This window comes from Schistocerca americana, chromosome 10, assembly GCF_021461395.2.
Source record: "Schistocerca americana isolate TAMUIC-IGC-003095 chromosome 10, iqSchAmer2.1, whole genome shotgun sequence".
Taxonomy (NCBI): domain Eukaryota; kingdom Metazoa; phylum Arthropoda; class Insecta; order Orthoptera; family Acrididae; genus Schistocerca; species Schistocerca americana.
In genome coordinates, this window is record NC_060128.1 from 46,254,889 (window position 1) to 46,271,446 (window position 16,558).

Below are 16,558 nucleotides of genomic sequence, written 5' to 3' on the forward strand. Positions count from 1 at the left end.
GGCACAATGATGACTTAAGTACTAGAGGACTGACACGCGAACTTTCTATGATTTGAATCTCTCTTGTGAGTCCAGTTTTGGTTTCCGATGCTTCGCATCAGGTTTACTGTATCCCTTCGACCTTCTTATTGACGATGAAACACAGAAATTGCATCCAAATTTAATACAAAAGGCACAATGCCGACTTAAGTACAAGAGGACTGACACTCTAACATTCTATGATTTGAACCCCTCCTGTGAGTCCAGTTTCAGATTACGATGCTTCACTTCAGGTGTACTGTATAACTTGGACTTTCTTATTGACGATGAGACACAGATATTGCATCCGAATTTAATACAAAAGGCACAATGCCGACTCCATTACAAGAGGACTGAAACTCTAACTTTCTATGATTTGAACCTCTACTGTGAGTCCGTTTTTAGTTTCCGATGCTTCACTTCAGGTTTACTGTATCCCTTGGACCTTCATAATGACGATGAAACACAGAAATTGCATCCGAATATAATACAAGAGGCACAATGCCGACTTAAGTACTAGAGGACTGACACTCTAACTTTCTATGATTTGAACCACTCCTGTGAGTCCAGTTTTAATTTCCGATGCTTCACTTCAGGTTTACTGTTTCCCTAGGACCTTCTTATTGACGATGAAACACAGAAATTGCATCCGAATTTAATACAAAAGGCACACTGCCGACTTAAGTACAAGAGGACTGACACTCTAACTTTCTCTGATTTGAACCCCTCCTGTGAGTCCAATTTTAGGTTCCGATGCTTCACTTCAGGTTTACTGTATACCGTGGACCTTCTTATTGACGATGAAAGACAGAAATTCCATCAGAATTTAATACAAAAGGCACAATGCCGACTTAATAACAAGAGGCCCGACACTCTAACTTCCTATGATTTAACCTCTCCTGTGAGTCCAGCTTTAGTTTCCGATGCTTCACTTCATGTTTACTGTATACCTTGGACCTTCTTATTGACGATGAAACATAGAAATTGCATCCGAATTTAATACAAATTGAGACAATGCCGACTTAAGTACAAGATGACTGAAACTCTAACTTTCTATGATTTGAACCTCTCCTGTGAGTCCAGTTTTAGTTTCCCATGCTTCACTTCAGGTTTACTGTATCCCTTGGACCGTCTTCTTGACGATGAAACACAGAAATTGCATCCGAATTTAATACAAAAGGCACAATTCCGAGTTAAGTACTAATAGACTGACACTCTACCTTTCTATGATTTGAACCTATCTTGTGAGACCAGTTATAGTTTCCGATGCTTCACTTCAGGTTTACTGTATCCCTTGGACGTTCTTATTGACGGTGAAACACAGAAATTGCATCCGAATTTAATACAAGAGGCACATAGCCTCCTTAAGTACAAGAGGACTGACACTCTAATTTTCTATGATTTGAACCTCTCCTGTGAGTCCAGTTTGCAATTCCGATGCTTCACTTCAGGTTTACTGTATCCCTTGGACCTTCCTATTGACGATGAAAGACAGAAATTCCATCAGATTTTAATACTAAAGGCACAAATCCGACTTAAGAACAAGAGGCCTGACACTCTAACTTTCTATGGTATGAACCTCTCCTGTGAGTCCAGGTTTAGGTTCCGATGCTTCACCTCAGGGTTACTGTATCCCTTGGACCTTCTTATTGACGATGAAAGACAGAAATTGCATCCGAATTTAATGTAAAAGGCACAATGCCGACTTAAGTACAAGAGGACTGACACTCTAACTCTCTATGATTTGAATCTCTCCTGTGAGTCCAGTTTTAGATTATGATGCTTCACTTCAGGTTTACTGTATACCTTGGACCATCTTATTGACAATGAAACACAGAAATTGCATCCGAATTTAATTCAAAAGTCACAATGCCGACTTAAGTACAAGGGGACTGACACTCTAACTTTCTATGATTTAAACCTCTCCTGTGAGTCCAGTTCTAGATTCCGATGCTTCACTTCAGGAGTACTGCATACCTTGGACTTTCTTATTGACGATGAAACACAGAAATTTCATCCGAATTTAATACAAAAGGCACAATGCCGACTTAAGTACAAGAGGACTGAAACTCTAACTTTCTATGATTTATCATCTCCTGTGAGTCCAGTTTTAGATTCCGATGCTTCACTTCAGGTTTACGTTATACCTTGGACCTTCGTATTGACGATGTAGCACAGAAATTGCATCCGAATGTAATACAAAACGCACAATGCCGACTTAAGTACAAGAGGACTGACACTGTAACTTTTATGATTTGAACCTCTCCTGTGAGTCCAGTTTTAGATTCCGATGCTTCACTTCAGGTTTACTTTATACCTTGGACTTCTTATTGACGATGAAACACAGAATTTGCAACCGAATTTAGTACAAAAGGCACAATGCCAGCTGAAATACAAGAGGAGTGACACTCTAACTTTCTATGATTTGAACCTCTCCTGTGAGTCCAGTTTGCGATTCCGATGCTTCACTTCAGGTTTACTGTATCCCTTGGACCTTCTTATTGACGATGAAAGTTAGAAATTCCATCAGAATTTACTACAAAAGGCACAATGCCGACTTAAGAACAAGAGGCCTGACATTCTAACTTTCTATGATTTTAACCTCTCCTTTGAGTCCAGTTTTAGATTCCTATGCTTCACTTCAGGTTTACTTTATACCTTGGACTTCTTATTGACGATGTAGCACAGAAATTGCATCCGAATTTAATACAAAAGGCACAATTCCGACTTAAGTACAAGAGGACTGAAACTCTAACTTTCTATGATTTGAACATCTCCTGTGGGGCCAGTTTTAGTTTTCGATGCTTCACTTCAGGTTTAGTGTATCCCTTGAACCTTCTTATTGACGATGAAACACCGAAATTGCATCCGAATTTAATACAAAAGGCACAATGCCGACTTAAGTACAAGTGGACTGACACTCTAACTTATTATGATTTGAACCTCTCCTGTGAGTCCAGTTTTAGATTACGATGCCTCTCTTAGGGTTTACTGTATACCTTGGACCATCTTATTGACGATGAAACACAGAAATTGCATTCGAATTCAATACAAAACACACAATGCCGACTTAAGTACAAGAGGACTGACACTCTAACTTTCCATGATTTGAACCACTCCTGTGAGTCCAGTTTTAGATTCCGATGCTTCACTTCAGGTTCACTGTATCCCTTGACCTTCTTATTGACGATGAAGCACAGAAATTGCATCCGAATTTAATACAAAAGGCACAATGGCGACTTAAGTACAAAAGGACTGACACTCTAATTTTATATGGTTTGAACCCCTCCTGTGAGTCCAGTTTCAGATACCGATGCTTCACTTCAGGTTTACTGTATACCTTGGACCTTCTTATTGACGATGAAACACAGAAACTCCATCTGAATTTAATACAAAAGGCACAATGCCGACTTAAGTACAAGAGGACAGATACGCTATCTTTCTATGATTTGAACCTCTCCTGTGAGTCCACTTTTAGGTTCCGATGCTTCACTTCAGGTGTACTGTATACCTTGGACCTTCTTATTGACGATGAAACACAGAAGGTTTATCCGAATATAATACAAAAGTCACAATGCCCACTTAAGTACAAGAGGACTGACACTCTAACTTTCTATGATTTGAAAAATTCCTGTGAGTCCAGTTTTAGTTTCCGATGCTTCACTTCAGGTTTACTTTATACCTTGGACCTTCTTATTGACGATGTAGCACAGAAATTGCATCCGAATGTAATACAAAAGGCACAATGGCGACTTGAGTACAAGAGGACTGACACTCTAACTTTCTATGATTTGAACGTCTCCTGTGAGTCCAGTTTTAGATTCCGATGCTTTACTTCTGGTTTACTGTATCCCTTGGACCTTCTTATTGACGATGAAAAACAGAAATTGCATCCGAATTTAATACAAAAGGCTCAATGCCGACTTAAGTACAAGAGGACTGACACTCTAACTTTCTATAATTTGAAATTTTCTGTGAGTCCAGTTTTGGTTTCCGATGCTTCTCTTCAGGTTTACTGTATCCCTTGGACCTTCTTAGTGACGATGAAACACAGAAATTGCATCCGAATTTAATACAAAAGGCATAATGCCGACTTAAGTACTAGAGGACTGACACTCTAACTTTCTTTGATTTGAACCTCTCCTGTGAGTCCAGTTTTAGATTTAGATGCTTAACTTCATGTTTACTGTATACTGTGGACCCTGTTATTGACGATGAAACACAGAAATTGCATCCGAATTTAATACAAAAGGCACAATGCCGACTTAAGTACAAAAGGACTGACACTCTAACTTTCTATGATTTGAACCTCTCCTGTGAGTCCAGTTTCAGATTCCGATGCTTCACTTCAGGTTTACTGTATACCTTGGACCTTCTTATTGACGATGAAACACAGAAATTTCATCCGAATTTAATACAAAAGGCACAATGCCAACTTAAAGACAAGAGGCCTGAGACTCTAACTTTCTATGATTTGAACCTCTCCTGTGAGTCCAGTTTGAGAATCCGATTCTTCACTTCAGGTTAACTGTATCCCTTTGAGCTTCTTATTGACGATGAAACACAGAAATTGCATCCGAATTCAATACAAAAGGCACAATGCCGACTTAAGTACAAGAGGACAGACACGCTATCTTTCTATGATTTGAACCTCTCCTGTGAGTCCAGTTTTAGATTCAAATGCTTCGCTTCAGTTTTACTGTATACCTTGGACCTTCTTATTGACGATGAAACACAGAAATTTCATCCGAATTTAATACAAAATGCACAATGCCGGCTTAAGTACAAGAGGACTCAAACTCTAACTTTCTATGATTTAAACCTCTCCTGTGAGTCCAGTTTTAGATTCCGATGCTTCACATCAGGTTTACTGTATTCCTTGGACCTTCTTATTGACGATGAAACACAGAAATTCCATCTGAATTTAATACAAAAGGCACAATGCCGACGTAAGTACAAGAGGACTGACACTCTAACTTTCTATGATTTGAACCCTTTCTGTGAGTCCAGTTTTAGATTCCGATGCTTCACTTCAGGTTTACTGTATACCTTGGACGTTCTTATTGACGATGAAACACAGAAATTGCATCCGAATTTAATACAAATGGCCCAATGTCGACTTATATACAAGAGGACTGACTCTCTAACTTTCTATGATTAGAACCTCTAGAGTGAGTGCAATTTTAGTTTCCGATGCTTCACTTCAGGTTTACTGTATCCCTTGAACCTTCTTATTGGCGATGAAACACAGAAATTGCATTCGAATTTAATACAAAAGGCACAATGCCGACTTAAGTACAAGAGGACTCATACACTAACTTTCTATGATTAGAACCTCTCCTTTGAGCCCAGTTTTAGTTTCCGATGCATCACTTCAGGTTTAGTGTATACCTTGGACTTTCTTATTGACGACGAAACACAGAAATTGCATCCGAATTTAATACAAAAGGCACAATGCCGACTAAAGTACAGGAGGACTGAAACTCTAACTTTCTATGATTTGACCCTCACCTGTGAGTTCAGTATTAGATTCCGATGCTTCCCTTAGGGTTTACTGTATACCTTGGACCTTCTTATTGACGATGAAACACAGAAATTGCATCCGAATTCAATACAAAACACACAATGCCGACTTAAGTACAAGAGGACAGACACGCTATCTTTCTATGATTTGAACCCCTCCTGTGAGTCCAGTTTTAGGTGCCGATGCTTCACTTCAGGTGTACTGTATACCTTGGACCTTCTTATTGACGATGAAACACAGAACTTTCATCCGAATTTAATACAAAAGTCACAATGCCGACTTAAGTACAAGATGACTCACACTCTAACTTTCTATGATTTAAACCTCTCCTGAGAGTCCAGTTTTAAATTCCGATGCTTCACTTCAGGTTTACTTTATACGTTTGACCTTCTTATTGACGATGTAGTACAGAAATTTCATCCGAATGTAATACAAAAGGCACAATGCCGACTTAAGTACAAGAGGACTGACACTCTAACTTTCTATGATTTGAACCTCTTCTGTGAGTCCAGTTTTAGGTTCCGATGCTTCACTTCAGGTGTACTGTATCCCTTGGAATTTCTTATTGACGATGAAATACAGAAATTAAACCGAATTTAGTACCAAAGGCACAATGCCGATTTAAATACAAGAGGACTGACACTCTAACTTTCTATGATTTGAACCTCTGCTGTGAGTCCAGTTTTAGTTTCCGGTGCTTCACTTCAGGTTTACTGTATAGCTTGGACCTTCTTATTGACGATGAAACACAGACATTGCATCCGAATTTAATACAAAAGTCACAATGACGTCTTAAGTACAAAAAGACTGAAACTCTAACTTTCTATGATTTGAACCTCTCCTGTGAGTCCAGTTTTAGTTTCCGATGCTTCACTTCAGGTTTACTGTAACCCTTGGGCCTTCTTATTGACGATGAAACACAGAAATTGCATCCGAATTTGATACAAAAGGCACAATGCAGACTTAAGTACAAGAGGACTGTTACTCTAACTTTCTATGATTTGAACCCCTCCTGTGAGTCCAGTTTTAGATTCCGATGCTTCACTTCAGATCTACTGTATCCCTTGGACCTTCTTATTGACGATGAAACACAAAAATTGCATCCGAATTTAATACAAAAGGCACAATGCCGACTTAAGTACTAGAGGACTGACACTCGAACTTTCTATGATTTGAATCTCTCTTGTGAGTCCAGTTTTGGTTTCCGATGCTTCACTTCAGGTTTACTGTATCCCTTGGACCTTCTTAATGACGATGAAACACAGAAATTGAATCCGAATTTAATACAAAAGGCACAATGCCGACTTAAGTACTAGAGGACTGACACTCTAACTTTCTATGATTTGAACCACTCCTGTGAGTCCAGTTTTAGTTTCCGATGCTTCACTTCAGGTTTACTGTTTCCCTAGGACCTTCTTATTGACGATGAAACACAGAAAGTGCATTGGAATTTAATACAAAAGGCACAATGCCGACTTCAGTACAAGAGGACTGACACTCTAATTTTCTCTGATTTGAACCCCTCCTGTGAGTCCAGTTTTAGATTCCAATGCTTCACTTCAGGTTTACTGTATCCCTTGGACCCTCTTATTGACGATTAAAGACAGAAATTCCATCAGAATTTAATACAAAAGGCACAATGCCGACTTAAGTACAAGAGGACTGAAACTCTAACTTTCTATGATTTATCATCTCCTGTGAGTCCAGTTTTAGATTCCGATGCTTCACTTCAGGTTTACGTTATACCTTGGACCTTCGTATTGACGATGTAGCACAGAAATTGCATCCGAATGTAATACAAAACGCACAATGCCGACTTAAGTACAAGAGGACTGACACTGTAACTTTTATGATTTGAACCTCTCCTGTGAGTCCAGTTTTAGATTCCGATGCTTCACTTCAGGTTTACTTTATACCTTGGACTTCTTATTGACGATGAAACACAGAATTTGCAACCGAATTTAGTACAAAAGGCACAATGCCAGCTGAAATACAAGAGGAGTGACACTCTAACTTTCTATGATTTGAACCTCTCCTGTGAGTCCAGTTTGCGATTCCGATGCTTCACTTCAGGTTTACTGTATCCCTTGGACCTTCTTATTGACGATGAAAGTTAGAAATTCCATCAGAATTTACTACAAAATGCACAATGCCGACTTAAGAACAAGAGGCCTGACATTCTAACTTTCTATGATTTTAACCTCTCCTTTGAGTCCAGTTTTAGATTCCTATGCTTCACTTCAGGTTTACTTTATACCTTGGACTTCTTATTGACGATGTAGCACAGAAATTGCATCCGAATTTAATACAAAAGGCACAATTCCGACTTAAGTACAAGAGGACTGAAACTCTAACTTTCTATGATTTGAACATCTCCTGTGGGGCCAGTTTTAGTTTTCGATGCTTCACTTCAGGTTTAGTGTATCCCTTGAACCTTCTTATTGACGATGAAACACCGAAATTGCATCCGAATTTAATACAAAAGGCACAATGCCGACTTAAGTACAAGTGGACTGACACTCTAACTTATTATGATTTGAACCTCTCCTGTGAGTCCAGTTTTAGATTACGATGCCTCTCTTAGGGTTTACTGTATACCTTGGACCATCTTATTGACGATGAAACACAGAAATTGCATTCGAATTCAATACAAAACACACAATGCCGACTTAAGTACAAGAGGACTGACACTCTAACTTTCCATGATTTGAACCACTCCTGTGAGTCCAGTTTTAGATTCCGATGCTTCACTTCAGGTTCACTGTATCCCTTGACCTTCTTATTGACGATGAAGCACAGAAATTGCATCCGAATTTAATACAAAAGGCACAATGGCGACTTAAGTACAAAAGGACTGACACTCTAATTTTATATGGTTTGAACCCCTCCTGTGAGTCCAGTTTCAGATACCGATGCTTCACTTCAGGTTTACTGTATACCTTGGACCTTCTTATTGACAATGAAACACAGAAACTCCATCTGAATTTAATACAAAAGGCACAATGCCGACTTAAGTACAAGAGGACAGATACGCTATCTTTCTATGATTTGAACCTCTCCTGTGAGTCCACTTTTAGGTTCCGATGCTTCACTTCAGGTGTACTGTATACCTTGGACCTTCTTATTGACGATGAAACACAGAAGGTTTATCCGAATATAATACAAAAGTCACAATGCCCACTTAAGTACAAGAGGACTGACACTCTAACTTTCTATGATTTGAAAAATTCCTGTGAGTCCAGTTTTAGTTTCCGATGCTTCACTTCAGGTTTACTTTATACCTTGGACCTTCTTATTGACGATGTAGCACAGAAATTGCATCCGAATGTAATACAAAAGGCACAATGCCGACTTGAGTACAAGAGGACTGACACTCTAACTTTCTATGATTTGAACGTCTCCTGTGAGTCCAGTTTTAGATTCCGATGCTTTACTTCTGGTTTACTGTATCCCTTGGACCTTCTTATTGACGATGAAAAACAGAAATTGCATCCGAATTTAATACAAAAGGCTCAATGCCGACTTAAGTACAAGAGGACTGACACTCTAACTTTCTATAATTTGAAATTTTCTGTGAGTCCAGTTTTGGTTTCCGATGCTTCTCTTCAGGTTTACTGTATCCCTTGGACCTTCTTAGTGACGATGAAACACAGAAATTGCATCCGAATTTAATACAAAAGGCATAATGCCGACTTAAGTACTAGAGGACTGACACTTTAACTTTCTTTGATTTGAACCTCTCCTGTGAGTCCAGTTTTAGATATAGATGCTTAACTTCATGTTTACTGTATACTGTGGACCCTGTTATTGACGATGAAACACAGAAATTGCATCCGAATTTAATACAAAAGGCACAATGCCGACTTAAGTACAAAAGGACTGACACTCTAACTTTCTATGATTTGAACCTCTCCTGTGAGTCCAGTTTCAGATTCCGATGCTTCACTTCAGGTTTACTGTATACCTTGGACCTTCTTATTGACGATGAAACACAGAAATTTCATCCGAATTTAATACAAAAGGCACAATGCCAACTTAAAGACAAGAGGCCTGAGACTCTAACTTTCTATGATTTGAACCTCTCCTGTGAGTCCAGTTTGAGAATCCGATTCTTCACTTCAGGTTAACTGTATCCCTTTGAGCTTCTTATTGACGATGAAACACAGAAATTGCATCCGAATTCAATACAAAAGGCACAATGCCGACTTAAGTACAAGAGGACAGACACGCTATCTTTCTATGATTTGAACCTCTCCTGTGAGTCCAGTTTTAGATTCAAATGCTTCACTTCAGTTTTACTGTATACCTTGGACCTTCTTATTGACGATGAAACACAGAAATTTCATCCGAATTTAATACAAAATGCACAATGCCGGCTTAAGTACAAGAGGACTCAAACTCTAACTTTCTATGATTTAAACCTCTCCTGTGAGTCCAGTTTTAGATTCCGATGCTTCACATCAGGTTTACTGTATTCCTTGGACCTTCTTATTGACGATGAAACACAGAAATTCCATCTGAATTTAATACAAAAGGCACAATGCCGACGTAAGTACAAGAGGACTGACACTCTAACTTTCTATGATTTGAACCCTTTCTGTGAGTCCAGTTTTAGATTCCGATGCTTCACTTCAGGTTTACTGTATACCTTGGACGTTCTTATTGACGATGAAACACAGAAATTGCATCCGAATTTAATACAAATGGCCCAATGTCGACTTATATACAAGAGGACTGACTCTCTAACTTTCTATGATTAGAACCACTAGAGTGAGTCCAATTTTAGTTTCCGATGCTTCACTTCAGGTTTACTGTATCCCTTGAACCTTCTTATTGGCGATGAAACACAGAAATTGCATTCGAATTTAATACAAAAGGCACAATGCCGACTTAAGTACAAGAGGACTCATACACTAACTTTCTATGATTAGAACCTCTCCTTTGAGCCCAGTTTTAGTTTCCGATGCATCACTTCAGGTTTAGTGTATACCTTGGACTTTCTTATTGACGACGAAACACAGAAATTGCATCCGAATTTAATACAAAAGGCACAATGCCGACTAAAGTACAGGAGGACTGAAACTCTAACTTTCTATGATTTGACCCTCACCTGTGAGTTCAGTATTAGATTCCGATGCTTCCCTTAGGGTTTACTGTATACCTTGGACCTTCTTATTGACGATGAAACACAGAAATTGCATCCGAATTCAATACAAAACACACAATGCCGACTTAAGTACAAGAGGACAGACACGCTATCTTTCTATGATTTGAACCCCTCCTGTGAGTCCAGTTTTAGGTGCCGATGCTTCACTTCAGGTGTACTGTATACCTTGGACCTTCTTATTGACGATGAAACACAGAACTTTCATCCGAATTTAATACAAAAGTCACAATGCCGACTTAAGTACAAGATGACTCACACTCTAACTTTCTATGATTTAAACCTCTCCTGAGAGTCCAGTTTTAAATTCCGATGCTTCACTTCAGGTTTACTTTATACGTTTGACCTTCTTATTGACGATGTAGTACAGAAATTTCATCCGAATGTAATACAAAAGGCACAATGCCGACTTAAGTACAAGAGGACTGACACTCTAACTCTCTATGATTTGAACCTCTTCTGTGAGTCCAGTTTCAGATTCCAATGCTTCACTTCAGGTTTACTGTATACCTTGGACCTTCTTATTGACGATGAAACACAGAAATTCCATCTGAATTTAATACAAAAGGCACAATGAAGACTTAAGTACCAGAGGACAGACACGCTATCTTTCTATGATTTGAACCTCTCCTGTGAGTCCAGTTTTAGGTTCCGATGCTTCACTTCAGGTGTACTGTATCCCTTGGAATTTCTTATTGACGATGAAATACAGAAATTAAACCGAATTTAGTACCAAAGGCACAATGCCGATTTAAATACAAGAGGACTGACACTCTAACTTTCTATGATTTGAACCTCTGCTGTGAGTCCAGTTTTAGTTTCCGGTGCTTCACTTCAGGTTTACTGTATAGCTTGGACCTTCTTATTGACGATGAAACACAGAAATTGCATCCGAATTTAATACAAAAGTCACAATGCCGTCTTAAGTACAAAAAGACTGAAACTCTAACTTTCTATGATTTGAACCTCTCCTGTGAGTCCAGTTTTAGTTTCCGATGCTTCACTTCAGGTTTACTGTAACCCTTGGGCCTTCTTATTGACGATGAAACACAGAAATTGCATCCGAATTTGATACAAAAGGCACAATGCAGACTTAAGTACAAGAGGACTGTTACTCTAACTTTCTATGATTTGAACCCCTCCTGTGAGTCCAGTTTTAGATTCCGATGCTTCACTTCAGATCTACTGTATCCCTTGGACCTTCTTATTGACGATGAAACACAAAAATTGCATCCGAATTTAATACAAAAGGCACAATGCCGACTTAAGTACTAGAGGACTGACACTCGAACTTTCTATGATTTGAATCTCTCTTGTGAGTCCAGTTTTGGTTTCCGATGCTTCACTTCAGGTATACTGTATCTCTTGGACCTTCTTAATGACGATGAAACACAGAAATTGAATCCGAATTTAATACAAAAGGCACAATGCCGACTTAAGTACTAGAGGACTGACACTCTAACTTTCTATGATTTGAACCACTCCTGTGAGTCCAGTTTTAGTTTCCGATGCTTCACTTCAGGTTTACTGTTTCCCTAGGACCTTCTAATTGACGATGAAACACAGAAAGTGCATTGGAATTTAATACAAAAGGCACAATGCCGACTTCAGTACAAGAGGACTGACACTCTAACTTTCTCTGATTTGAACCCCTCCTGTGAGTCCAGTTTTAGATTCCGATGCTTCACTTCAGGTTTACTGTATCCCTTGGACCCTCTTATTGACGATTAAAGACAGAAATTCCATCAGAATTTAATACAAAAGGCACAATGCCGACTTAAGAACAAGAGGCCTGACACTCTAACTTTCTATGATTTTAACCTCTCCTGTGAGTCCAGTTTTCGATTCCGATGTTTCACTTCAGGTTTACTGCCTCCCTTGGAAGTTCTTATTGATGATGAAACACAAAAATTCCATCTGAATTTAATAGAAAAGGCAAAATGCCGACTTAAGTACAAGAGGACTGACACTCTAATTTTCTATGATTTGAACCCTTCCTGTGAGTCCAGTTTCAGATTCCGATGCTTCACTTTAGGTTTACTGTATACCTTGGACCTTCTTATTGACGATGAAGCACAGAAATTGCATCCGAATTTATTACAAAAGGCACAATGCCGACTTAAGTACAAGAGGACTGACACTCTAACTTTCTATGATTTGAACCTCTCCTGTGAGTCCAGTTTTAGTTTCCGATGCTTCACTTCATGTTTACTGTATACCTTGGACCTTCTTATTGACGATTAAACACAGAAATTGCATCCGAATTAAATACAAATTGAGACAATGCCGACTTTAGTACAAGATGACCGAAACTCTAACTTTCTATGATTTGAACCTCTCCTGTGAGTCCAGTTATAGTTTCCGATGCTTCACTTCAGGTTTTACTGTATCCCTTGGACCTTCTTATTGACGATGAAACACAGAAATTGCATCCGAATTTAATACAAAAGGCACAATGCCTCCTTAAGTACAAGAATACTGACACTCTAACTTTCTATGATTTGAACCTCTCCTGTGAGTCCAGTTTGCAATTCTGATGCTTCACTTCAGGTTTACTGTATCCCTTGGACCTTCTTATTGACGATGAAAGACCGAAATTGCATCAGAGTTTAATACTAAAGGCACAATGTCGACTTAAGAACAAGAGGCCTGACCCTCTAACTCTCTATGATATGAACCTCTCCTGTGAGTCCATGTTTAGATTCCGATGCTTCACTTTAGGGTTACTGTATCCCTTGGACCTTCTTATTGACGATGAAAGACAGATATTCCATCTGAATTTAATACAAAAGGCACAATGCCGACTTAAGGATAAGAGGCCTGAGACTCTAACTTCCTATGATTTGAACCTCTCCTGTGAGTCCAGTTTGAGAATCTGATGCTTCACTCTAGGTTAACTGTATCCCTTGGAGCTTCTTATTGACTATGAAACACAGAAATTGCATCCGAATTCAATACAAAAGGCACAATGCCAACTTAAGTACAAGAGGACAGACACGCTATCTTTCTATGATTTGAACCTCTCCTGTGTGTCCAGTTTTAGATTCAAATGCTTCACTTCAGTTTTACTGTATACCTTGGACCTTCTTATTGACGATGAAACACAGAAATTTCATCCGAATGTAATACAAAATGCACAATGCCGACTTAAGTACAAGAGGACTCAAACTCTAACTTTCTATGATTTAAACCTCTCCTGTGAGTCCAGTTTTAGATTCCGATGCTTCACTTCAGATTTACTTTATACCTTGGACCATCTTATTGACGATGTAGCACAGAAATTGCATCCAAATGTAATACAAAAGGCACAATGCCGACTTCAGTACAAGAGGACTGACACTGTAACTTTCTATGATTTGAACCTCTCCTGTGAGTTCAGTTTTAGATTCCGATGCTTCACATCAGGTTTACTGAATTCCTTGGACCTTCTTATTGACGATGAAACACAGAAATTCCATCTGAATTTAATACAAAAGGCACAATGCCGACGTAAGTACAAGAGGACTGACACTCTAACTTTCTATGATTTGAACCCTTTCTGTGAGTCCAGTTTTAGATTCCGATGCTTCACTTCAGGTTTACTGTATACCTTGGACGTTCTTATTGACGATGAAACACAGAAATGGCATCCGAATTTAATACAAATGGCCCAATGTCGACTTAAGTACAAGAGGACTGACACTCTAACTTTCTATGATTAGAACCTCTCCAGTGAGTGCAATTTTAGTTTCCGATGCTTCACTTCAGGTTTATTGTATCCCTTGAACATTCTTATTGACGATGAAACACAGAAATTGCATTCGAATTTAATACAAAAGGCACAATGCCGACTTAAGTACAAGAGGACTCACACTCTAACTTTCTATGTTTAGAACCTCTCCTTTGAGCCCAGTTTTAGTTTCCGATGCATCACTTCAGGTTTAGTGTATACCTTGGACTTTCTTATTGACGATGAAACACAGAAATTGCATCCGAATTTAATACAAAAGGCACAAAGCCTCCTTAAGTACAAGAGGACTGACACTCTAACTTTCTATGATTTGAACCTCTCCTGTGAGTCCAGTTTGCAATTCCGATGCTTCACTTCAGGTTTACTGTATCCCTTGGACCTTCTTATTGACGATGAAAGACAGAAATTCCATCAGAATTTAATACTAAAGGCACAATGTCGACTTAAGAACAAGAGGCCTGACACTCTAACTTTCTATGATATGAACCTCTCCTGTGAGTCCATGTTTAGATTCCGATGCTTCCCTTCAGGGTTACTGTATCCCTTGGACCTTCTTATTGACGATGAAAGACAGATATTCCATCTGAATTTAATACAAAAGGCACAATGCCGACTTAAGGACAAGAGGCCTGAGACTCTAACTTTCTATGATTTGAACCTCTCCTGTGAGTCCAGTTTGAGAATCTGAAGCTTCACTTCAGTTTAACTGTATCCCTTGGAGCTTCTTATTGACGATGAAACACAGAAATTGCATCCGAATTCAATACAAAAGGCACAATGCCGACTTAAGTACAAGAGGACAGACACGCTATCTTTCTATGATTTGAACCTTTCCTGTGAGTCCAGTTTTAGATTCAAATGCTTCACTTCAGTTTTACTGTATACCTTGGACCTTCTTATTGACGATGAAACACAGAAATTTCATCCGAATTTAATACAAAATGCACAATGCCGACTTAAGTACAAGAGGACTCAAACTCTAACTTTCTATGATTTAAACCTCTCCTGTGAGTCCAGTTTTAGATTCCGATGCTTCACTTCAGATTTACTTTATACCTTGGACCTTCTTATTGACGATGTAGCACAGAAATTGCATCCAAATGTAATACAAAAGGCACAATGCCGACTTCAGTACAAGAGGACTGACACTGTAACTTTCTATGATTTGAACCTCTCCTGTGAGTCCAGTTTTTGATTCCGATGCTTCACATAAGGTTTACTGTATTCCTTGGACCTTCTTATTGACGATGAAACACAGAAATTCCATCTGAATTTAATACAAAAGGCACAATGCCGACGTAAGTACAAGAGGACTGACACTCTAACTTTCTATGATTTGAACCCTTTCTGTGAGTCCAGTTTTAGATTCCGATGCTTCACTTCAGGTTTACTGTATACCTTGGACGTTCTTATTGACGATGTAACACAGAAATTGCATCCGAATATAATACAAATGGCCCAATGTCGTCTTAAGTACAAGAGGACTGACACTCTAACTTTCTATGACTAGAACCTCTCCAGTGAGTGCAATTTTAGTTTCCGATGCTTCACTTCAGGTTTATTTTATCCCTTGAACCTTCTTATTGACGATGAAACACAGAAATTGCATTCGAATTTAATACAAAAGGCACAATGCCGACTTAAGTACAAGAGGACTCACACTCTAATTTTCTATGATTAGAACCTCTCCTTTGAGCCCAGTTTTAGTTTCCGATGCATCACTTCAGGTTTAGTGTATACCTTGGACTTTCTTATTGACGATGAAACACAGAAATTGCATCCGAATTTAATACAAAAGGCACAATGCCGACTTAAGTACAAAAGGACTGAAACTCTAACTTTCTATGATTTGAACATCTCCTGTGAGGCCAGTTTTAGTTTCCGATGCCTCACTTCAGGTTTACTGTATCCCTTTGACCTTCTTATTGACGATTAAACAGCGAAATTGCATCCGAATTTAATACAAAAGGCACAATGCCGACTTAAGTACAAGAGGACTGACACTCTAACTTTCTATGATTTGAACCCCTCCTGTGAGTCCAGTTTCAGATTCCGATGCTTCACTTCAGGTTTACTGTATACCTTCGACCTTCTTATTGACGATGAAACACAGAAATTCTAT